The sequence below is a fragment of the Odocoileus virginianus genome, chromosome 23, assembly GCF_023699985.2.
Source record: "Odocoileus virginianus isolate 20LAN1187 ecotype Illinois chromosome 23, Ovbor_1.2, whole genome shotgun sequence".
Taxonomy (NCBI): Eukaryota; Metazoa; Chordata; class Mammalia; order Artiodactyla; family Cervidae; genus Odocoileus; species Odocoileus virginianus.
In genome coordinates, this window is record NC_069696.1 from 43476366 (window position 1) to 43502721 (window position 26356).

Below are 26356 nucleotides of genomic sequence, written 5' to 3' on the forward strand. Positions count from 1 at the left end.
CAGACAAGTTCTCATCTCAGATTGCTACTTACAGGGATTTCCTTGGTGGTCCAGTGGCTAAAACTCCATGCTCCCAATGCAGAGGGCCCAGGTTTGATCCCTGGTGAAGGAACTAGATTCCACAGCCAAAACTAAGAGTTCATATGCTGCAGTAAAGACCCCACAAGCTGCAACTAAGACCCAGGGCAGCCAAATAAATAAATAAAAATAGATATTAGATTGTGACTTACAGTTGTATGATCCTGACCAAGTTATGCACCTGAGCCTGAGTTTCCTCATTTGGAAAATGGAACAATGTTAGCCACTACACATGTTTGTGATGATTAGGTAAAACAATATGTGCATAATCATAGCTTCACCTGAAGCTAGTACCTGGCACACTGGAACTGTAGGAGAAGGCACAGAGGCATTAAATGTTAGGTTAAATTTCAAATATACACGGCTAGCTAATTGCTTCACAGACCTCTAGATCCAAACCACTTCTTTTCCAGGTCTGATCACTCCTAAGGTCTCATCTGGTGCCGCTATGCCTTGTCTTTAACTTCCTGTTTGCCTTTTCCCTCTGCCTCTGTCTCTCTCCGTATATGTCTCTATTTCTCCCTTTTTCTCTGTCTGTCTCTCACTTAGAGAGCTTGTCCTGACCATAGAGGGTAACTGAGGTGTGGTGGGGGATGAACTCATCTGTAGTCAGTATGTTGAACAAGCACAACTTGTGACATAATCAAAACACAACTTTATATTTATCTCCTGTCTGGTAGTTCCTCAAAAGGTTAAAACATAGAGTTATCATATGACCCAACAATTTCATGCCTAGGTATATACACCCATGAGAAATGAAAACATATCGCCAAACACAAATTTGTACACCAATGTTCATAGCAGTCATAGTCATAATAGCCAAAAGTTGGAAACTACTCAAATATCCATCAACTGATAAATGGCTAAAGAAAATGCGGTACATTCATATACTGGAATATTATTCAGCAATAAAAAAGAATGAAGTATTGATTTGATACAGCATGGATGAACCTTGAAACCATTATGCTATGTGAAAGAAGTCAGTCACAAAATACCATGTAACATGATTCCATTTATATGAAATGCCCAGAATAAGCAAATCTGTGGAAACAGAAAGATAATTAGTAGTTGCTTCAACCCTAGTTGCCTAGTGTTCAGGTGCTTGGAGGGAAAGGGGGAATGACTGCCAATGAGTGTGGGGTTTCTACTGGGGTGATGAAAATGCTGTAAAATTGATTGTGGCCATGACTGCACTAGATTCAGGGTGAAGAAGGTTGAACTCTCTTCTCCTCCTGGGGAGATAGAGAAGACTTGCACACTTCCTCCCCAAAGAACCTTCTCAACAAATCTCTCCCGCACTCTGACCCTTTTTTATATTCTTAATCTGGCTGAAGGATGCAGGGATCACAATTCAGAATTGTCCTTGGAAACTGTCCCTCTCTCTGTCTCTGTTTCTCTCTGTAGATGTCTCTGTATAGGTATATGTCTCTGTATAAGTCCTTTGTTTTTTAAATTCTTCAGCTATAACATGACCCTTTCAATTGTAATGTGACCCGAGACACTGAAGCCTCCAGGCCTGGTATGCACAAACACCACGCTTGCTTGTCACCTGGCCGGGTTCCTGGGCAGTCTCTGCTCTCACGGGGATGGGCCTGCTCAACGACTGACCTTTAGACCATGGGGAGAGTCCCTGGGGAGTGGGCAGAGACTAAGTTAGTCGTGTGTGTGTGTGTGTGTGTGTGTGTGTTTAGTAATTTAAACTATCCAGAATTTCATTCAACTATGAGGCTCAACACACAAACTCAAGGCCTCTTCAACTGAATAATTCTGGACAGGTTGCCTCACGGGTGGCCGCGACAGGGGATCCAAACCACTGATAACAGTGCAAACCTATAAAGGTGACACAGAAAGGACTCACCTTCCAGCACCCTTCAGCCAAATTCTCTGTGTACCTGGAGGCACTGGCCAGGTGGCATTGGCTCTTGCAAGCACATTCATTGTCCCCTGCCCACAGCAAGTCCAGGCCGTGTCCATAAGTTACACACACAGCCCGGGAGGAGGCAGACATGTCATTGTTCAAGCCACACTGATGCAACCCCAAACGCAAAGCCAGCCTTTCACTGAAGTAAATTTCAGATTTAAAATTTTGTATAGAAAGGAAACAATGACTGTTGATTTGTATTCCCTGGGAAAGAAACCAGAGAGGCCTTTGACCTATTTATATTTTATTAAAAAGCCTCTGGTCTGGCAAAGCATTTGTGTCCTGACCTCAGACAACCCATTACATCCTCTCCTGGAAATCTCACCATCCTCCTTCCTGGCACCCAGATACTGATTTTATCCGCTCCTCTCCTGCCACCTCTGGGAAGCGGCTATGGACTCAGTCTGAGGGGCTCTCACCACGTCTAAATCATGGTCTCACCTTTCTCCACCCCGTCCTCATGCTCAATTCACATTGGCTTCTATTGTCTTCACATTTTCTACCTCTTATCTCTTCAAGGTCAGGGACTGTATCTTCTGCTTTGTACCTCCCATCTATTTTCTACCACATGGTTTTGATAATTATTGCTCTTCTGATAATCATTGTCATTTTGATAATTTTTGATACTTTGTTCTTTTAATAATTCATGTCATTGCTACTATTCTTATACTTACTGCTTGTCAAGGACACACATCGTGTGTCAAACACCGAACCAAGTGTTTTCACGCATCCCTTAGTAATGCTCACAGCATCATTAGAAAGTGGGCACAATTATTAGTGGGTTCACAGAGGACCACACAGGACTCTCCGAGGCTGAATCTCCAGCATGAAGCAGCCACGCTATCTTAGCTCCATCTGGTTCCCAAGAGTTACCATATGTCAGATTATAGAGTAGAGGTTGGGAGATAAGGGTTACTTCTCCAACATTCCCTTTATGAAAGTGAAAGTGAAGTCGCTCAGTCGTGTCTGACTCTTTGTGACCCTATGGATTAATATAGCCCACTAGGCTCCTCCGTCCATGGGATTCTCCAGGCAAGAATACAGGAGCAGGTTGCCAAACATTTCCTTTATAGATGAGCAATAATCCCAGGTCAGACTCTGAAACCCGGAAAGGGGATTTGCCCCTGACACAGTAATTTGTCCAGGGCAAAGAAGAGTGTACATGTAGGACACCTCGCCCCCAGGCCAGCACTCTTGCTTCCACACCCTGGTGCTCTGCTCAATGGCAAAAATAGTCCTATTGGTAACTTAGTCTTTTCCTACTTCTCTACTGTAGAACAAACCACCCTTTAGCAAAAACCAAAATAGTAATTTTCTGCAGAGTAGCTAATCACTCACTCCAGCAAACTAAAACAACATTCTGTGGTTAAAATAGGAGTGAAAAATCTTTCACTTTGTTTCTCTCTTGTATATAAAAAGGATACATGTGTGTCTGTGTGTCTACACTGTATGTACCTAGTTTCCAGTTCACTTAACTTATTAATCAGTGCTGCTCCAGGTCTGGCCACCCACCCACCTCTTTTCTGAATGTCTTTCATAGACTAGAGCAGAGACAAAGAGAATCTGCTTCTGCGACTGTTATTTATAATCTTCAGTTTTAAAAATCCACATCCTGGAAAACTTTTGAACAGTGTGGCATTGTCGAGGCATGGGGGAGGCTGCCTGAGAGAAAGGGGAAGGGGAGGGAGAGGAAGAGCTGAGGCTGCACTGCGCCTAGCAAGCCCCTCCCAGTTTTGTTCACATTTTAGCAGAGGTCAGTTCAGTGGACATTTACTGAATGCTCGTTACCTGCCTGGTTCTGCTAGATGATGAAGACGCGAAACTAAATGAGACTCCATCCCCAGCTTTAAAGGCTCATAGCAATGGGATGAACAGACAGAACAAATACTCTCACATAGATAGGGAAGATTAAAAGGAAACTTTAAAAAGCTTTCCAGTACCAAAGGAATCCTATTAATGAGGAACTTTCTAGAGGCAATATAGTAATATACAATAGTCAGACTGACAGAAAGCTTGGGTTCACTACCCAACTCCATTTCTGAGTTCCTGTAATTCAATTGCAAATGAGATAATGTCCATATTTATACCTGGGAGTTGTTTTCAGGATTAGAGAAGATAATGCATATCCAACACATACTGCAGTACTCGGCATATCGTAAGTGCTCGGTAAATTGTATAACTGTAAAATAAAATATTGGTTAAAAAAATAAAAATTAGTGAGTTCCTGCAACTGGAAGCATAAAAGCAGACAGCCACTTGGGTGGAGATGAGGAGGGATTCACAAATCAGATTAGGGCTTCAGAACTTGACAGACTGTAAGATGCTACATTTTTAGGCATATTTCTTAAGAAGAGGTGCCATGTGTGTGAACCCATGGATGAGGACAGGGGCATGAGTGGGAGAGTAAGGGGAGAGGCTAGAAGGAGAGTGAAAGCTTAAAAGCATAATAATTAAGTCCCTGTCCTCTAGCAGTTGACAATCCAGCTAGAGAAATAAGACATATTCCTGGGGGAAGCTTAGTCAATAAAAGGCAGGATATACTGAGCATTTATTAAGCAGTAAAACAAACTAATTCATCAATAATGGTAGCATTCAAGATACTGAGGCTGGCCATGTAAGATGTTTTTGTACAGCTAGGCCTCCTGACATTCATCTCACAGATTTTTTTGTTGTTGTTTAGCAAATATTGGCATAGACCCATTATGCACTAAGCACTGTCCAAAGCACTTTACAAATGTTAACCAATTCAATCCTCATAATAACAACTTCATACCTACATGCCTATTATTATCCCCACTATGCAGATGAGAAGGTAAGAGACTTGCCTAAGATTTCACAGCTGAGAGGAACTGAGCTTCAAACCCGTCAGCAATCCAGCTTCAGAAGCTGTGCTCTTCACCATGTGTGTGGCTCACAGAACCAGGCATAGTGCTAGAGGCTGGAGGCTCAATGGTGAGTAAAAGCCCCGACATTCTTGGAGCATATATTCCACTGCAGGGAGATAGCAATCAATAAGCAAATCAATGAGTATAGAATGCCATGGGATTATAAGTGCTATGCAGAGAAATAAAACAGGATAAGGGTGCTAAGGAGAGATGGACTGGTGAGTTTTTTTCAAAAGACTAGTTGGAAAACCTCTCTTTAGAGCTGAGACCTAAATGAGGTCAAGAAGAAAGATACAGAAAGTGAAGCCCAGCAAAGCGGGTAGGAAGTAGAAAGCTTGGCAGGTTCAAAGAAGAGCAGTGTGCCAAGAGTAGACATAAGTGGATGCGTGGTCAGAAGACACTGAAGAGACTGCCAATGGTTATCATATGTAAAAAGAGCTGGGCTTTTGTTTTAAGTGTGATAGGAAGCCATTTGCAGATTTTCAGGAAGGAAGTGATATGATGTGATATCCAGACATATTGTTGAGTGGAGAATAGACATTGGGGAACCAGGAATGGACACAGGGCAGCCAGTTAGGGGGCTGGTTCAGTAACCAAGGCCAGAAATGATGGTGGTTTGTACAGTGGTATCAGGAAAGGCAGTAAGCATGGTCAGATTTGAGATATATTTTGAAGATACAGTCTGCAGGATTTGATGCCATGTTATCCATTTATTTGTTCATTTATTATCCATCTCTGGTGATAGGAAATGACCTCCAAACAGGTAAGAGCTTTGAGTTTTTGTTCTGACTTTTCATCACTTTATCCCCAGTTCCTAAAATAGTGCCTGCCATACAATTGGCACTCAATATATATTTGTTATGTATTTGTTTAATGAATAATGCATTGAATATGAGGTGTAAGGAAAATAGAGATGTCAAGATGACTCCATCATGGGGCTGGTTTTGTGTATTTCCTGATTCATTATGAAATCAGCCTTAATCCTACACTATTTTCAAGACAAGTAGATGAATATATATCCATCCAAGAATCACAGGACATGACCTTGGGAGGTCATCTAATGCATCCTGGTACCCTCAGATAAGAGTAAATAGTCATATTTTTTTTGATATATGAGGCAAACTGAACCCCAGAGAGCCAAAGTAACTTAAAAATTAAGCATAATGATGACAACAGACACATTTATTTTGCACTTACTACTTTACAGATCCATTGCAAGGTGCTTTATATTTCTCATACTTCTCATGCTATCCCTATGTTACAGATGAGGAAAATATGACACTTTGAAGATGAAGCAGTGAGCCTAAAGCCACACTATCAGGAAAGAATGGAGCCAGGACTCAAATCCAGATCTAGTTTTATGTTACAGCCACAACCCTATATAATTTTCCAAGGTCACATAAATCACTGTGTTGTAACAACCAGTTCTGGTCGCCCATCCTCCCGAGTTGGGTAGATAAGAGCAGCCTGAATAGTTGGCTTCTGTGGGTTCCTGCACTGACTTTATTGTTCTTATGTTCTTTGAACTTCATTCCTATTAAACTGAGGAAGTAGAGTGAGAGTCAATCTATTGCATTTCTCTGTCCCTGGTTTTAATCTCCACAAATAGATCGCCTTTAATGAAACATACAGCAGGCTAGCTTGAACATGTGATACTGTGTATATTATTAGAACAAATTACAGAGATTTTGGAATTGATTCTGTTGTCTACTCAAAAGATTCAGAAGCTACTTTATCTTCTTTTTTGTTCAAATCAGCTATAAATGGCTTAGAAGTTGGATAACATTTTCCTATACTACATAGGTCACTGGTTATCATTGGTTACCTTTTCAAGGTCCCCATGCGTTTTAAAGACATCTTGATTAAGACTGTTATTCAATCTCCAGTGCTTACTTATGAGACTTTTATATGTAGCCAATAGCTAACACTGAATCACTGATTCAGATGTTAAAGCTTCAGTTAAAGAGAAGTAAAAATTCAAAGCATTTCATGGTACACTAAGTTTTCAAAGGATAATAATTTCTATTTTCCTCAACTTTTATGAGAATGTTGTTTTTATTCACATAAGTATTAGATGGATTTTAAAATGATTTAACACTTTTTGATACTAGAACATGTGAAATAGTCACAAACCCAAATTTTTTCATATGAAAAAATTATGTATATATAATCCAGAAGGGTAAGCAAATAATTATAACATAGGATTGATTATGAACCTATTGTTAACACCAAGCACTGAACAGAGAGTTATAAGACAGAGCAAGAATAAGCTGCAGGTAGAAACCCATAACAAAGATTTTCTCATTTCCTAATATGGAGAACTTGAAAGGGCTGATATCACATGATTTATATCAACTCATGATGGCTATTTGGTGGCATGCTGTTTCATTTGAGAAAGAGATATAATTAGGCCAACAGAACTTAAAACTCCTACACTAATAGCTAATATTTTGGGGTGCTTAAATCAATCCTCACAACAACTTTGTGAAACAGAAAATATCCTAAGTATCATTTTGCAGATAGGGACAACATGCAATGTGAGATTGGACCAATATGCAATACACAGTGACATGAAAAGTAAGTGGCTGACCAGGGATTGGAATACAGGCACACCAGACTTTTAACCTCTGTGCTCTGGTATCTCTCAACAACATAATAATTCAAGTAATATCATTTTTAAGCTCTTATTATATGCTAGGCCCTACTTTGAGACTATCTTATCTTTTATCTCATTAATCTTTCTGACATCCCAATGAACTTGGGTTTTCTATTGCCATTTTAAAGACCTTTAAAAGGCTTAGATTTACCTTGTTACTTATCATTGCTTTTTTTCCTTTCCCCATTGGGTTGCTGGTGACAGGAGAGAGAAACAGGATGGATGCTTGAAAATATGTAATCTCAAGACCAAAGAAGTTTGAGCAATAACTAAAGCCTAAGCCCTAATATGAGCCTCAACCCCATACCTCCAACTGGCTTCAACCTCCACGAACAAGATCATTACTTCTAGACCTTCCTCTCTGAACTCTCTGATGGAAGTCTAGTTCTGTTTCAGATTTTAAAAGGGAAAACCTTTCCTCATCTTAAAGAAGCTGAAGCAAAACAAGATGAAGCTATTAGTTAAAAGGAATTCATGATAAAAATTAAAAAGCTATGAGAGTTCAAGACTGCTCCCATCTACTACAAAGCCACAGTCATCAAGACAGTATGGTACTGGCACAAAGACAGAAATATAGATCAATGGAACAGAATAGAAAGCCCAGAGATAAATCCACGAACCTACGGACACCTCATCTTCGACAAAGGAGGCAAGAACATACAATGGAAAAAAGACAACCTCTTTAACAAGTGGTGCTGGGAAAACTGGTCAACCACTTGTAAAAGAATGAAACTAGAACACCTTCTAACACCATACACAAAAATAAACTCAAAATGGATTAAAGATCTAAATGTAAGACCAGAAACTATAAAACTCCTAGAGGAGAACATAGGCAAAACACTCTCCGACATAAATCACAGCAGGATCCTCTATGACCCAGCTCCCAGAATATTGGAAATAAAAGCAAAAATAAACAAATGGGACCTAATGAAACTTAAAAGCTTTTGCACAACAAAGGAAACTATAAGCAAGGTGAAAAGACAGCCTTCAGAATGGGAGAAAATAATAGCAAATGAAGAAACAGACAAAGGATTAATCTCAAAAATATACAAGCAACTCCTCCAGCTCAACTCCGGAAAAATAAATGACCCAATCAAAAAATGGGCCAAAGATCTAAACAGACATTTCTCCAAGGAAGACATACACATGGCTAACAAACACATGAAAAGATGCTCAACATCACTCATTATCAGAGAAATGCAAATCAAAACCACAATGAGGTACCATTACACACCAGTCAGGATGGCTGCTATCCAAAAGTCTACAAGCAATAAATGCTGGAGAGGGTGTGGTGAAAAGGGAGCCCTCTTACACTGTTGGTGGGAATGCAAACTAGTACAGCCACTATAGAGAACAGTGTGGAGATTCCTTAAAAAACTGGAAATAGAACTACCATATGACCCAGCAATCCCACTCCTGGGCACACACACCGAGGAAACCAGATCTGAAAAGGACACGTACACCACAATGTTCATCGCAGCACTGTTTATAATAGCCAGGACATGGAAGCAACCTAGATGCCCATCAGCAGACGAATGGATAAGGAAGCTGTGGTACATATACACCATGGAATATTACTCAGCCATTAAAAAGAATTCATTTGAATCAGTTCTAATGAGATGGATGAAACTGGAGCCCATTATACAGAGTGAAGTAAGCCAGAAAGATAAAGACCATTACAGTATACTAACACATATATATGGACTTTAGAAAGATGGTAACGAGAACCCTGTATGCAAAACAGAAAAAGAGACTCAGATGTATAGAACAGACTTGTGGACTCTGGGAGAAGGCGAGGGTGGGATGCTTCAAGAGAACAGCATTGAAACATGTGTATTATCTAGGGTCTAACAGATCACCAGCCCAGGTTGGGTGCATGAGACAAGTGCTCGGGCCTGGTGGACTGGGAAGACCCAGAGGGATCTGGTGGAGAGGGAGGTGGGAGGGGGGACTGGGATGGGGAATACATGTAAATCCATGGCTAATTCATTTCAATGTATGACAAAAACTACTGTAATGATGTAAAGTAATTAGCCTCCAACTAATAAAAATAAATGAAAAAAAAAAAAATAAATAAATAAATAAAATTAAAAATAGGAAGTCATAAAGAGAAAAAAAAAAAAAGAAAGAAACAAGTATACTATCAAGGGTGAAACAGATCACCAGTCCAGGTTGGATGCATGAGACAAGTGCTCAGGGCTGGTGCACTGGGAAGACCTAGAGGGGGGAACACATGTAAATCCATGGCTGATTCATGTCAGTGTATGGCAAAAACCACTACAATATTGTAAATTAGCCTCCAACTAATAAAAATAAGTGGAAAAAACAAACAAACAAACAAACAAAAAAACACACACACACACACACACACACAAAATTAAATGAAGCAATGAGTGCCTTAAAAAAAAAAAAAAAAAAAGACTGCTCCCAAAGCTATCAGTTTTCTAAACCATATAAAGCTAAAGGGGGGAAAGGTGGAAGTATTGATCTTATTGACAATCCAAACAACTGGCAAAATGATTAGCAGAGATGGTCTTGTTTTAACCTTGAGACCTCTGTCAAGAGTATAATGGATTTTACAGCCAGATCTGGAAAAGGATATACCTTCTTCTCACATCCCATTGGCCACATGCCAGTCATATGGTTCAATGTAATTGCAAAGGAGGCTGGGAAATGTAGTCTTCCTATGTGACTAGGAAAAGAAATATAGACTTGAGAAATGTATAGATCATCTCTGTACCTAAATATAATTATTTCTACAATTTTACCCCTAGATTTTCACTTAGTATTTGAGGAGGTAATTATGAAAAGGAATGAAATGAATTGTATCCCCAGCACTTAACACAATTCCTAACACACTATAGGAGGGCAATAAATATTTATTGAGTGAATGAATGAAATAACCTCACACATTTGGATGACAAACTCATCACCCTATTAGACTTTGAATACAAACAGAAATTCACCTTGACCGGGCTCCTCCCTGACTTTCATTTCTTCCCCAGAACTTTAATGGTTAAGAGGTTACTTTTAAAAGCATAGGATGGAGAAATTCATTTTAGAACATAAAACCAAGGATTTGGTCTTGGCTTTGACGTTTTCTAGGTATGTGGTTGTTAACAAAGTCCTTCAACTCAATGAACCTCAGATTCTTCATCTATAAATGGTAGTGGGAGAAATATATGCCTATTTCCAGCAGTCCTTTCACCTCTTTCTTGGATAACAGAACACAAATTGTTTGTTGGTGACAGTGTGCCCATCCTCAGGGGATAATGATTGATTTAAGCCAGTGATGGCCACTAATTGATCTAAAGGTAAGGCTGTGATCAGGTTATGGCTAATGGAATGAAGGGGGAAACTTCTGGAGGCTTTCAGGAGAAATCCTCCCAGATAAAAGAGAAAGCTGCCTGAGAAGGACTTTTTGGCGCTATCCATTTAATCTTGAAATGCTGAGATGTGAGATTGTGCAACTTGGAGCTGCTGCAGTTTTCCAGGTTCTTTGAAAGGAGACATTGCATGCACACAGAAGATATAGCACAGAAAGACTGAAGGAACAGGGTCCTCAATGACATTTTTGAGCCTTTGAAACACTCTGGGATAATCTATTTCCAGTCTTGGAAGTGCCTTTCAAGTGTTACTTGGAAAATGTGCACCCTTATGGTTTGAACCAGTTTATTTGCATAACCTGTTACTTGCAGCCAAGAACATTCCCAAATAACAAAGTAGATAACTTTTAGAGGTCTTTGCAGGTCCAAAATTGTCAGAATATTAAACAACATTCCAGAAGGGGGAGGGGACTGGGGAAGCAACTGTCCTGGAATATACAAAGGGATAGGAAAAGTTTAAAAATATGAAGAAACAATTGTAGGTGGTTAAACTTAGATATATCAACCAGGTGACAAGGATAGCATAAAGCACTGAAATGCAAATTGGAATGCCCATAGAAACAGAAAATTGGGCCAGGTCCCTATGGAGGAGAGAAAAGAGCTGGCACAAGTTTGCAGGAATGGCATTAGAGGGTAAATAGAACCTGAACAAATGTACAGCTTGATCAAGAAACAAATGACCATAAAAAAGCCTTTTGAAATTATATCCATTCAAAGTAATTTCTGTCTTTTGATAAGTAAAAGAGTTCTAAAAACAAGTAACTTCAAAATGATCCCTTCCCATCTAAATTTTATGTGTCTGTAGTTGATTTTTTTAAACTGCCATCTTATTAGAAAAGATCATCTATGGGTCAGAAGATTAGACTATTTTGAGTGTCAGACTAGAATAAAAAATAAAAGAGCTGATGATTATCTACAGTTCTTCACAAAAGAAAGCTACTCACTGCTTGTGTCTGACTCTGTAGTGGCATTAACCTTTTTGATAGAAAATCTATGAGCAAAATATCTGATATTTGTAAAGTTCTCCATTGAATATTGGTTGGATCTGACTCTGTAGAAGATATTTTAAGTGACTATTCTCTATTCACAATAATAACCAGAAGTAACTGAAGAGCATCAGTGGGCAATGAATGAACAAGAACACTTCTGGGGTCTTCTGGAAAGGATATAAAGACTTCAGGTCCTACTCTGAACAACAGATCAAATATACAATCCTTCTCTGAGTGATGTGCAGAGGATTATAAAAAAAAAAAGGACCAAGGTTTATTTTGATCACCAAGTGCCACATATTGTATATTCATTTCCTCATTCAATCCTCATAACAGTTCTCTAAACTAGGAGTCTTAATTGTCTGTTTTATAAATGAGAAAAGTGAGAATTGCGTTAAGTAACCTCCCCAAGGTCACTTGGAAAACAACAGAACCAGGACTCAGGCTTAGATCTATCTGACTGAAAAATCCTTTTGTTTACCATTATTCTACACTGGCACTCAGGAAAATAAAAAGAAGAGGCAAATTAAAAGGAAGAGTGGGTTCAGTACAGTCAAGGCTAGAAGAAGATGCTTCTTAGCTAGGCAGGATCAAAGAAGTGTAGGCTAGGAGCAGGAACTGGAAATCGAACAAAATCTTCCTTGGAGATTTGAGAGAGTTGGGGGAGGGAGATGACTCAGCTTGGAACTGGGATAGAAACAGGTAAAACAGAAAAATCAAATCAAATGCAGACTTCTAAAATAATCAGGAAGAAAAAGAATTGAACAAAAAACAGCTGAATTCTGGTATCCAATATATCTGGATTTCTCTGGTAACAGTACATTTCAAAACAAGTTTTTACCTCCAGTACTGGGTTTGTCCTAATTCAGCTTTTTTGATATCTGATGGAACTTTCATTCTGCAAAAAGGAAAATACTTGATGAATGTTCCACTTGCCTTGTTAGCAATTTCTTCTTTTAGAAGATTCAGGGAGCAATGATGAGGGACATGTGACCGGGTGGAGAGTGTGCTGATGAGCTCAGATTTTCAAAGGGCATGTGCACGAAGAGAGATGAGGGACACAGAATCAAACTGAATGTACAAAGACTTAGCAAAGCCTAGTAAGAGCTATATCTGGGAAGCTAAAGCCTTGAATCTCAAAGGCTTATTTAAAAATGCTAAGAACAATGAAAAAGGACTCTTGTAGTTATACAGAGAATAGGCCTTCTGCTCAGGGATGGAACCACAATGTTAACAGATAGGAAAAAAGAAATAACAAATGGTAAAATAAAATTAGAATTATATGTTTACAAAGGAACTAGGAATGAAAATGTGATTAGGATGTAGGCAGACAACAAAGACAGTGCAGAAATCCTAGGCCAGCAACAAAGGGGTTGTTACTACCCCTAGGATTGAAGGGACATGAGGAGAGACTGCCAGAATCTGGAAGAAAAGAGAACTGTATAGACCAAGAGATCTTGAGACAGAGCCGTAACCTCCAAGAGAGGGACTTTGCAGGAATGGGGTTGGGGTGGGGTTGCCTAAGTCCCTGCCCTTCCCTCCAGTCTCTTGTAAGGAGTCCCCTTGGCCAAATCCATCTAGAATCCAGAGGTCAATGGAAGCTTTTAATGTATAACATTCAGGGAAGTTTCTAGGGTAGAGGGCAGAGGGCAAAGCCGAAAAGGGGGAGCATGAAACTAGGGAATGCACTGTTTCCCCAGAAGACAGCTGGCGTGCTGCCTCAGTGACACTGTGCTTCTACAACAACCATATGAAGTGAATACCAAATACTAACCACCAGCAAAGCACAGACTCTTCTCAGCATTTCTCTGGCTCTAGCTACTTTTGCTTCACTTAGCCATTTTATCTTAGCCAATTCAGATGGTGCCACATGCCTACAATTCTGCAAATATTTCTGGTACAAAATGCCTTCTTTCTAGATTGCAGCAATGCAACAATGTTTCTAGGCCTCTCTAGGTTTTAGCAGGCTGAGAAGAACCACATGCCTGATTACTATGCAGCCTACAGCTGAGACAGCTGACACCGAAGATCTTGTTTCCCTTCCATTATGTAGCCTTGGTACTGGGAAGCAGCCACCCAGCCAGGAACTACATCACCCAGACTCACGTTCTTCTAGATGGGTGTCAGGTGACTAGTTCTGACCAATGAAATGAGAGGTGATGTGTGTCTGCAGAGCCAAGACTGTTAGTATGCAGTGTGACCTCATGCTCACAGTGACAGTGGAGATCAGATGCAAAAACTGAGATGTCACACAGGATAGACCCAAATATCTAAGCCACTACTTACCTAAAAAACATTCTGCCTCGTGACCAGGAATAGCCACAGTTTGAAAGTGACAAGTAAACCTTTATTTTGGTAAGAGTGATTGATTCTTTATTATAGCAGTTGGCCTGTCCTGACTAAAGTAAGGCATTTTACTCTGCAGTGACCCTCCTGTAATCCCACTGTCAAATTCCCCAAGCTTGGCTTCAAATTATAATAACTAGAAAAAAAGACTGGAGTAGAAAACTGTCTACTTGCTGTCTCACCAAGATTTTCCTGTTTGACTATCTTTATAGGAAATATTTGATTAGATTTTTTTTCTGTTAGAAAACATCCAAAATATTTCTTTTTTTCTGGAGTTCTGGAATCATATAAAAGATACAGTAGTTGGAGTACAAGTTCTACCACGTACTTCTGCTGCCTGATCTTGGGCAGATCCCATCAGCTTTCTTCCCTGTCAAACAAGGATATTAATAACGCCTCTCTGTCCAGTTGTTATGAAGATCAAATAAGATAAGGGATGTGGAAACATTCTGTTCACAACAAAGCTTTAGACAAAATTAGTTTCCATCTCCAGTAACAAGGAGTCAAGTTGCATTTGCCTTTTTAAGTTTCTTCTCTCCAGTCATGGTGGTATGGAGTTAATTCCCCCCTCCCTTTCTCTCAGCTGGTCAGGTTCACTTTCTTCCACGCTCTCTCACCTCTATTAACAGGAAAATAGTTCTTTTCACTGAAGTTTTTGCAATTTGAGTTTGGCCCAAGGAAGAATGATTTTAAAAAATGAATCCAAAACAAATTAATAGAAATAATTTCTGTACATCTTGGGGCTGTGGTTAACAAAAAAGCTCATTCTTTGCCCTGGGCTGAAGTTTCACATTGAAGTTTTTTAATTTCTCACGTGCAACCCCCTCCGAAAGAAAAGCATATATATAATCTCCAATGCCCTGTCCATTGTTCCCAATAGAATATGGTTTTTTGTAGTTTTCAATTTCCCCTGTGTTTATAAGTAGGATTTTTCTTAATCACAGTGTTCTTTTTAAACTCAAGACATAAATAGTGGATCTAGTTCATTTCTCTTGTTTTATAAATGAGGAAAGAGAAGCCCAAAGATATTTCAGGACCCAGTTTAAGTATCACCTCCTCCAATAAGTTTTCTCAGTGTTCCCTTCTCCCTCACAAGCTGAGCAGGGTATCCTTCCTCTGCCACAGAACTTAGTAACAGACAGAACAAGATTCTGAACTCCTTGGAGAAAGGAAGGAATTCTTCTCTGCATCTCAGGAATCTTGGACCTCCATGTAAATCTCCAGCCATCAACTGCTTCTATTTCATTGTCCCAAACTGTGTCACATGATCACCCTTAGCTTGCCAAGGAGGTTAAGAATGAGAGTTTTTTTTAACAGAGCACATTACCTCCACTTAAAAACTCAGGGATCTGTGAGAAAGTAAGAAGGGGAGATGAATATTAAGTTGGCCACTCACAGTGTCTGCTGCTCTCTGTGACATAGTAGAAGCTTGATAACTATTTGTAGGCTGAATGACAGCACTGGACATTCAAGGTTGAATGAGTAAACTAGTTCATCCTAGAGACAGAATGGATATTGGGTCTTAGGTATTCTGAGTTTCCAACCAAAGCTCTTTCTACCCCAGTACTACCTCAATATTATAAATCCAGTAATATGAGTATTTGGTTCTGCATTCTTTTCAAGAATCATCCTTGTGTCTCTCTCAGTATCTGAATTCCTCTAAAAGATATGTAATCAATCCTTTTATTGGGGGTTTTCTTTCCAATTCCTCTGTAGTATTCACCCAAAAACCTTAGTAACAGGAATGTGACATTGATGGAAATCTAGTAAATTGAAGATCTTTGTGGGGTTTGTGGGGTTTCCCCAGTTTTTGACTTGACTTACTTCCAGACTCAAATTTATTATGACAGGTAACTCTCTCTCACCCAACACTACAGTGTTATTAATAACTTGCACTGCTGAATAAATCAGAGACCCTGAAAAATGTGGAGTAAGCATTTGTTATGCACATTTGGGATTTACCAAGTTTCCACATTTGAAGGTCTAATATTAGGATTCATATGTTGTGCAAGGCTTTGCAAAGGAAAAGATATTTCACATCTTTCCGACTTTGAAAATAGGGTATACTATGCATGCAAACAAGTCTATGTGAGTATAGTGATTTTAAATAAATCACCAAGAGACAAGGTTTGAGTAAACTACAAGAAACATAGTTCCAAGATTATTTTAAAAGCAGAAAATAAAATTGGGTGCAAGAATTTACATGCACCAGTGAGTGAGGAATTAGTAGGCTGTGCTTTAGATTGGGTTCTACTCATAATTAGCAGTGTGACCTTATGGAACTCCTTTAACATTTAGGGGCTTTAGTTCTGTAAGAGAAGAGGGTTGTACTAGGTGATCTTCAAAGTCCTGTCAAGTCTAAATTCTATGATTCTATTTCTCATGCAGTAAGATCAAAAGAGCTAATTTGTGAAGCTACATGATGGCCAAATCCTGAAAAGGTCATGCTAACCTTTTGCCAGTGTTATCCTTGGATTTAAGGATGATAAATTTTAAAAACATATTTATCATATAATTATTATTTTGGCATATTATCATTTGTTGGCAATGTACAAACTTGAAATCATCAAAAAACATACTGTTTTGAATTCTACTTTTTTCACTTAACATTTTATCATAATTACTTGCTCATTTTTCCAGTCTTTATAATTATGGTTTTAGAGGTGCTGCATTATTCCATTTGGCTGAGAAGCCACAAATTTACAGTCATGCCTCCCTTCCTCTCCTGTAAACCAGTTCCTCAACAAATCCTGTTAGCTTTACCTTTAGATTATGTCCAGAATCTGACCACATCTCACCATCTCCATTGCAACCCTGCTGTCCAGATATCTGTTGCCTGGAATACTTAAATGATCCTTCATCTGCAATCTTTGCTTCTATACTTGCCCACTACAGTGTGGATACCACACACAGTATTGGACAGATCATGTCAAAACATTGTCATATCTTGTCCCTCTTTGTTTCAAATATCCCCAATGACTTCCCATCTTACTGAGACCAATCCAAGTCCTTCCTATGGCTTCTTAAGACCCTATATGACTTGTTTCCCTTCTACTTCTCAGGCCTCATCTTCAGCCACTATTCCCTTGCTCGCTCTTCTCCTGCCATACAGAGCTCCTTGATGCTCTTACCAAACACCCTCCTGTCCCAAAGCCTTCCATTCACTGCAACCTCCCTGACATCTGCCTTCCCCCACATATCCCCATGGCTCCCCCTCTCATATATCAGGTCCCTGTTTGAAAGTCACCTCATTAAAGAGGTCTTCCATGACCACCTTATCTAAAGTAGCAACTCCCTCCAACACTCTGAGTCTCTTTGTTTTGTTTCTGCCACTTACCATCACCTGACATATTACTGATTTGTCTATGGCCTTTCACCACCACTGTTATCACCCACCAGAAATGGAAGCATCATAAAGGCAAGGACTTTGTTTTGTTCACTGTTATATCCCAAATGCCCAGAACAGTAAGAGGTCAATAAACATTTGTTCAATGAATGAATGAATTAAACCATTTGATAAATGTAGGACTTCAGGTAAAGTCTGGCTGGTAGAATACTCAGGAGAAAATGTTAGGAGATGAGGCAAGACAAAAAAAAGAGATCATATTGTGAAGATACCTGTGTGTCCTGTTTCAGTTTTAAATTTCATATTTGCCTAATCAGAAACCAAAGAACATCTTTAATCAGGGAAACAATAAAATCATATTTGCATTTTAAAAGCAAACTCAGTAGTGGGGAGAAGGCATCTGAGATGAAGGAGAGAAGGCAATAAGGGAGCTACTACAAAAGCCTTTAAGAAAGAGAATTCCCTAGTCCAGTGGCTAGGACTCCATGCTTACACTGCTGGAAGCCAGGTTCCAATTCCTTGCTGGGGAACAGAGATCATGAAAGCTAGGAGCACAAAGCACTGCCCACTTCCACCCCAAAAAAGGCATCAAGGAAGACCATGCCAACCAAGCCCATGCAAACCAGAGCAGAAGGAATGATGTGGAAGACAGGAGGGAGCAGATTCCAGAGATATAAAGGAAGCATAGTGGGATTTTAAGATTGCTTGTGGGGAGGGAGGACAAGGAAAAGAATGATATCCATGTTTCCAGTTGAGTACCTGGAGTGGGAAGGGTGCCCTCAACAGAAAAAGAAGGAGGAATAGATTTGAGGAGAAGAAGATGATGATGTCAGTTTTGAAATTAAGTTGGAGTGATCTCTGAGTCTTTCAGGTGGAGATGCCCAATTAGCTTTTGAATACATAATTCTGGATCTCAAGAGAGAAGTTTGAGCTGGAAGTACAGATTTGGTAGCGTTAGCATATAGTCTTTGGAATTACTGCACAATCCTTAGGAAGCTTGTTGGAGAAAGAAGACAAGAGAGGTTTGGGATAGGAACTGGGGGTTGGGGAGACAATGAAGAAAGTGTTGAAAGCTAGAAGCAGGAGGGAGTCAATGGTTTTAAGACCAAAGGGTGTTCACTGGTATCAAGATATAGGAATTCAAGAAATATATGTATTGAAGCAGATCCTTTAAATGTAGACATTGGGAAGATCAGAGATCTTAAAAAGAGCAACTGCAGGTTTAAAAACCAAATTGCAATGAAACTACCAAGAAGGAAGTAGAAAAGGCATAGCTAAGAATAAGCCACTTATTTTTGGTAATGATCTCACTTTACTAAGTACGTTTGCAGGCCTACCCACTCAGCCCTAAAAAAACAAAACAAAATACAGAGGGAAGCTGGTTTTATCTGTGTTAGAGACAGCAGTCATCTACCCATCATTCTTTATCATCTTCTTCATCAGTAAGAGAATTGTGACTTTATTCAGAGCTCCAATATGTTCAGCCAAAAGTCTCCCTCTCCTAGCCTCCCTTGCAGCTAGGGATATATAAGTGTAAATCTTTGGGTGGAGCTTTCAGGAGAGCTGCTTAAAGAAGACAACTTAGCAAGAAGAATAATATGAAAAAGATCTACATGACCCAGATAACCACAATGATGTGATCCCTCACCTGGAGCCAGACATCCTAGAACGTGAAGTCAAGTGGGCCTTAGGAAGCATCACCACAAACAAAGCTAGTAGAGGTGATGGAATTCCAGTTGAACTATTTCAAACCCTAAAAGATGATGATGTCAAACTGCTGTACTCAATAAGCCAGCAAATCTGGAAAACTCAGCAGTGGCCACAGGACTGGAAAAGATCAGCTTTCATTACAATCCCAAAGAAAGGCTATGTCAAACAATGCTCAAACTATCACACAACTGCACTCACCTCACACATTAGCAAACTAATGCTCAAAATTCCCCAAGCCAGGCTCCAACAGTACATGAACCATGAACTTCCAGACGTTCAAGCTGGATTTAGAAAAGGCAGAGGAACCAGAGATCAAATTGCCAACATCTGTTGGATCATTGAAAAAGCAAGAAAGTTCTAGAAAAACATCTACTTCTGCTCTACTGACTATGCCAAAGCCTTTGACTGTGGATCACAACAAACTGTGGAAAATTCTTCAAGAGATGGGAATCCCAGACCACCTGACCTGCCTCCTGAGAAATCTGTATGCAGGTCAGGAAGCAATAGTTAGAGCTGGACATGGAACAACAGACTGGTTCAAAATCAGGAAAGGAGTGTGTCAAGGCTGTATATTGTCACCCTGCTTATTTATCTTATATGCAGAATACATCATGAGAAACACTGGGCTGGATGAAGCACAAGCTGGAATCAAGACTGCTGGGAGAATAATCAATAACCTCAGATATGCAGATGACACCAAACTTATGGCAGAAAGTGAAGAGGAACTAAAGAGCCTCTTGATGAAAGTGAAAGAGGAGGGTGAAAAAGTTGGCTTAAAGCTCAACATTCAGAAAACTAAGATCATGGCATCTGGTCCCATCACTTCATGGCAAATAGATGAGGAAACAGTGAGAGACTTTATTTTTGGGGGCTCCAAAATCACTGCAGGTGGTGACTGCAGCCATGAAATTAAAAGATGCTTGCTCCTTGGAAGAAAAGCTATGACCAACCTAGATAGCATATTAAAAAGCAGAGACATTACTTTGCCAACAAAGGTCCATCTAGTCAAAGCTATGGTTTTTCCAGTAGTCATGTATGAATGTGAGAGTTGGACTATACAGAAAGCTGAGAATTAAGAATTGATGCTTTTGAACTGTGGTGTTAGAGAAGACTCTTGAGAGTCCCTTGGACTGCAAGGAGATCCAACCAGTCCATCCTAAAGGAAATCAGCCCAGAATATTCATTCTGGAAGGACTGATGCTGAAGCTGAAACTCCAATACTTTGGCCACCTGATGTGAAGAACGGACTCACTGGAAAACACCCTGATGGTGGGAAACATTGAAGGTGAGAGGAGAAGGGGACGACAAATGATGAGATGGTTGGATGGCATCACCAACTCAATGGACATGAGTTTGAGTAGGCTCCAGGAGTTGGTGATAGACAGGGAAGCCTGGCATGCTACAGTCCATGAGGTTGCAAAGAGTTGGACATGACTGAGGAACTGAACTGAACTTACAAGATAAGCCCTCTCTTTTGACCCTTGCTCTTTCTCTTCTTTTATGGAGAGAAGATGTGATGGTTGGACCTCCAGTAGCAACATTGGGCCCACAGGGCCCTTTGAAGATAGAAGATGCAGATGAGGATGGAACAGCAGAAAGTAATGCTGTTCCTAATGCTAAGGTCCCTAATGCTGTCACAGAGATACCATCTCTTCTCTCTTTTTTAAAAAATATTTACCTATTTATTTCGGCTGTGAGATCTTAGATCTTAGTTGAAGCATGTGGGATCTTTAGTTGTGGCATACAGGATCTTTTTAATTGCAGCATGCAGAATCTTTAGTTGTGGCATGTGGGATCTAGTTCCCTGATCAGGAATCAAACCTGGGCCCCCAGCATTGGGAGTAGGGAGTCTTAGCCACTGGACCACAAGTAAAGACTCCCATCTCTTCTCTAAAATTTTTGCCTACAGTCTTCTTGTATTAGCAGCTGAACACAATTCCTAACTGATACACCATCTTATAGTACACCTAACTTTGAATTCCTATTCTGTTTAGGTCTGGTCTTCTCTGAGACCTGCTACCAAAGTACTGCTATATTAAGAGTCCTGAAAAAGCCAGTTGCTTGAGAAGCAGCAGCTGGTTACTGATCGTTAAAATTACCTGGGAGTGGTCATAGCCTTGTTTTACCACTCAAAATAGGGCTTAAGTTGCAAACACCCTTGAGATAGATGTCTCATGGACTAAAATTTATTCTCTAAACTTGTCCTGGGTTTTGACTGGGGCTGAGGGAAGAATATATAGATGAACACCTGATGAAGAAGGAATATTCAAAGGGAGAGGAGATCATGGCAGAGGCAGATGGGTTGGTACTAGGCCCAGATGATGTATTTCCCAAGCTTCATAAGCTTGCCTTAGGGTGGACCCAGGTGAAGGAGCAGTAGTAAAATCACTGTGTACAGAGCACACAGTCTGTACCATGCGCTTTACTTACATTATTTCATTTATTCCTTACAACATCTCTGTGAGGTTAGGTGGTATTGTTATCATCTCATTTTACAGATGAGAACAATGAGGTACACAGACATTAAACAAACAAGAGACCTGACATTTGACCCAACGTCTATCTCTGCCAGAGCCTCAGCTCTAACTAGCAATAACTTTTAAAATAATAATAATAGCCAACCAGTTTCAAGCACTTTTCATGTACCAAACATTTCAATAGGTTGGCCAAAAGGTCCACTCAGGTTTTTCCATATGAGGGAACAAAGTTTTTGCTTGTAATGAAAAAACCCAAACAAATCTTTCTGGCCAACCCAATACATGTATTAACTTTCAACAACCTCATGAGGTAAACACAACCAGTATCTCCACTTTGTAGATGAGGAAACTGAGGCCAAGAGAGGTTAGGAGATTTGCCCACGATCTATGTAGTTAGAAGGGGCTTCCCAGGTGGCACTAGTGATAAAGAACCCACCTGCCAATGCAGGAGATGCGAGAGACTCTGGTTCGATCCCTAGGTCAGGAGAAGGGAATGGTAACCCACTCCAGTATTCTTGCCTGGAGAATCCCATGGACAGAGGAGCCTGACATGGTTCACAGGGTCACAAAGAATCAGACATGACTAAAGGGATTTAGCATGTATACGTAGTTAGAAAGTGGGAGAGCTGGGATTTGAACCCAAGTTTGTCTCACCTCAGAACTAATAAATATTGAGGGAGTCTATTTTTTCTAAACTTTTTCAATTTGTAATTTCAAATTTCAATTTGAATTTGTAATTGACTAAAAAGCCAGAAAATAAATGACAGCATACAGTGCACCTTAGTTATCCAAAGCTCTATTCACCATTAGAAGCAAACACTATATAAATCCACTCATAGAGGTATTCATAACAGCCAGGAAAATGATACCCATTATTCTTATTTTATACATTTGGAAGCAGAGGTCGTGAAAAGAAAGTGAAAGCAAAAGTCACTCAGCCATGTCTGATTCTTTGCGACCCCTTGGACTAGTCTATGGAATTCTCCAGTATTCTGGAGTAATTCTCTCAGAATTCCCCAGGCCAGAATACTGGAGTGGGTAGCCTTTCCCTTCTCCAGGGATCTTCCCAACCCAGGGATCAAATCCAGGTCTGCCACATGGCAGGCGGATTCTTTACCAGCAGAGCCTCAAGGGAAGCCCAAGAATACGGAGTGGGTAGACTATCCCTTCTCCAGCAGATCTTCCTGACCCAGAAATCGAACTGGGGTCTCCTGTATTGCAGGCGGATTCTTTAGCAACTGAGCTATCAGGGAAGCCCAAGAGGTCATGAGACTTATCCAAATACAATAAAGGAATCAAAATACACTCTGATGGTAAAGCACGGGATCCAAGTTCTGGCAGTTTAGTCATGAGATGAAGGATGGAATTTTGCATAATTCTGAGTTTGTAAATGTCCTATAGTGGTGGTGGTTTAGTCAGTAAGTCATGTCCAACTCTTGCAATCCCATGGACTGTAGCCAACCAGGACACTCTGTCCACAGGATTTCCCAGGCAAGAATACTTGTCTTATAGATCACAGAGTTAAAGAGGAACTTTAAAATATGAAACTATTCCCCTTCCTCCTCTCTCCTTTTTGGAATAAAGGTCCATTTTCCACCCTAAGGAATTCACTCACTGCAGCAAATAGTCTGGGAACAATGCTCGTGTATTAGGGAATCAGAGGCTGCTGGGGCTAGAGGTGCCTGGAATGGAAACATGCCTCATGGATCATACTGACATCCAAACAAGTACCTTGGAAGGAGAGGGGGCTGAGGTGGGATGACCTGCAGTGTAGCCACTGTTGGCTGCTGCTTTCCGTGGCCTCCAGCGTGTTCTTTCAGCTGACAGGAAAAGTCACTGAGGTGAACGGAGGACACAAAAGAAATCCCAAGCCAAAGCTGAAATTTACTTTCTGGTGCACTGAGGTGGGCTCCCCAGGCATCTGCTTGGTCTTTTCTCTTTGCTGGGACCCTAAGGGGGATGGATAGAGATGCCCTGCCTGTGCCCTCCAGCAATTCAAGCTTGAGGTCTGTAAAAGGAGACAGGTCTCTGGAGCTGTGTTTAGAAACATTCGGCAGCAGTGCCGCCCAGCAAGGAAACAGCTGCAGAACCACGGAGGCATCCTTCAGTTCCACCATGTTCAACAGCCCCGTGAGTGGACTCTGAGAGCTCGTGCTGGTTAAAGCAAATTTTCAGTTGGATTCAAGTTTGTTGATAAGTGAATCTTAGTAAAATCGAGGCAACAAGAAACCACTTTCCACTTTTCTTTTTTTTGTCCTGGGAATTGTATTTACTTTATTGGATGTTTATGAAGATTAATGAATAGTTTCCAACTTTGCAAACAGTCTAACACAGTCACTGAAGCCAACAGAAAGAAATTTTAAATACTGAGGATTTTTGTTATAAACATCATAATCATCACCATCACCATCCCCACCACCAACATATTCATCCTCCTCCTTTTTTTTTTTTTAATTTTTAATTTTATTTATTTATTTATTTATTTTTCCATTTATTTGTATTAGTTGGAGGCTAATTACATCATTGCAGTAGTTTTTGTCATACATTGAAATGAATTAGCCATGGATTTACATGTATTCCCCATCCCGGTCCCCCCTCCCACCTCCCTCTCCACCCGATCCCTCTGGGTCTTCCCAGTGCACCAGGCCCGAGCACTTGTCTCATGCACCCAACCTGGGCTGGTGATCTGTTTCACCCTAGATAATATACATGTTTCAATGCTGTTCTCTTGAAACATCCCACCCTCGCCTTCAAAGCCCAGAGTCCACAAGTCTGTTCTATACATCTGAGTCTCTTTTTCTGTTTTGCATATAGGGTTATCGTTACCATCTTTCTAAAGTCCATATATATGTGTTAGTATATTGTAATGGTCTTTATCTTTCTGGCTTACTTCACTCTGCATAATGGGCTCCAGTTTCATCCATCTCATTAGAACTGATTCAAATGAATTCTTTTTAATGGCTGAGTAATATTCCATGGTGTATATGTACCACAGCTTCCTCATCCATTCGATTGCTGATGGGCATCTAGGTTGCTTCCATGACCTGGCTATTATAAACAGTGCTGCGATGAACATTGGGGTGCACGTGTCTCTTTCAGATCTGGTTTCCTTGGTGTGTATGCCCAGAAGTGGGATTGCTGGGTCATATGGCAGTTCTATTTCCAGCTTTTTAAGAAATCTCCACACTGTTTTCCATAGTGGCTGTACTAGTTTGCATTCCCACCAACAGTGTAAGAGGGTTCCCTTTTCTCCACACCCTCTCCAGCATTTATTGCTTGTAGACTTTTGGATAGCAGCCATCCTGACTGGCGTATAATGGTAACTCATTGTGGTTTTGATTTGCATTTCTCTGATAATGAGTGATGTTGAGCATCTTTTCATGTGTTTGTTAGCCATCTGTATGTCTTCCTTGAGTTTTTGTGTTTTTTGTTTTTTTTTTTTTACAGTAGTCACTGCTGAGATGGGAAATGGAATGATTGTCTGAGAACTCTTCCCTGAGAACTCAACTGATGAAGAATCTGCCTGCAATGCAGGAGACCCTGGTTTGATTCCTGGGTTGGGAAGATCCACTGGAGAAGGGATAAGCTACCCACTCCAGTATTCTTGGACTTCCCTCGTGACTTAGTTGGTAAAGAATCCACCTGCAATGCGGGAGACCTGGGTTCAATCCCTGGGTTGAGAAGATCTCCTGGAGAAAGGAAAGGCTACAGACTCCAGTATTCTGGCCTGGGGAATTCTATGGACTGTATAAGTCCATGGGGTCACAAAGAGTCGGACAGGACCGAGCAACTTTCACTTTATTTCACTCCGCTTCAGCAGGAGGGCAGGAAGATTGGAAAAGGGCTTGCCAATAGCCTTTAAAAAGTTTATATTCTTGGACCCATTAATTTCATTCTGGAATTTATCTTAAGAATTGGAACTGCAAACAATGGCTTTCAAGGATGCTGTAATAAACACTGTTTTTGGAAAACTGCAGAGCAACTACCACACACTCACCTTTGTGGAAATTCCCCTTCTCCTGTGGTGGAAATGTTACAGAGCCCAAACCTGTCCTGCTCACTGCGCGACAGGCCAGTAAATCGGGGGACACGAACTGTTGGAACAAGGAATAACGAGTTTAATTGGAAAGCTAGCAGACGGATATGATGGCACAGCAGCCCCTCCAAAAACCATCTCCTTTCAAGCCAACTTCAGGCTCCTTTTATATAGGAGGGGGAGGGGGCGGAGACCACTGCGGCACTGACCAATGGTTGGGCTGGTTCCACTAACGGTCTTCGGTGGACAGTTGCTCACTAACGGTCGCTTGCTTGGGGGAGGGGCCCACTGTGGAGTCAACCAATGACTGAGCGGGGCTGCTATAATGCGTGCCTGCCTCCTGCCGCTGCCCCAGCCCCCCACCCCCACCACCCGCCCCCCAGCCAGCAGAAAGGTGTGACGCCAAGAAGCTATGGGAATGAAGAAGTACCTGGCCACTCCTAGCCGCTCCAGTAATGTCATCTTCCAGGCCTTGCTGAAGCGAGGCATGCATGTGTCGGAGATCACAGTGGCCACGCAGAGGCAG

General features: G+C 40.7%; 1 protein-coding gene across 2 annotated transcripts in view; it reads right to left on the reverse strand.

Moving 5' to 3' along the window:
- ABTB3 (ankyrin repeat and BTB domain containing 3) overlaps positions 1-26018 on the reverse strand; it is a 473097-nt gene extending 447079 nt beyond the window's left edge. The window contains exons 1-4 of one of the 2 annotated variants that reach the window (XM_070454000.1): positions 25792-26018; positions 15658-15758; positions 4825-4990; positions 4087-4178 (exon numbers count right to left, since the gene is read on the reverse strand). The gene's annotated coding sequence lies outside the window, so the exon portion shown is untranslated. The remainder of the gene's footprint in view (positions 1-4086; positions 4179-4824; positions 4991-15657; positions 15759-25791) is intronic. The other variant, XM_070453999.1, reaches the window with a different exon arrangement.
- Positions 26019-26356: the final 338 nt, after the last annotated feature.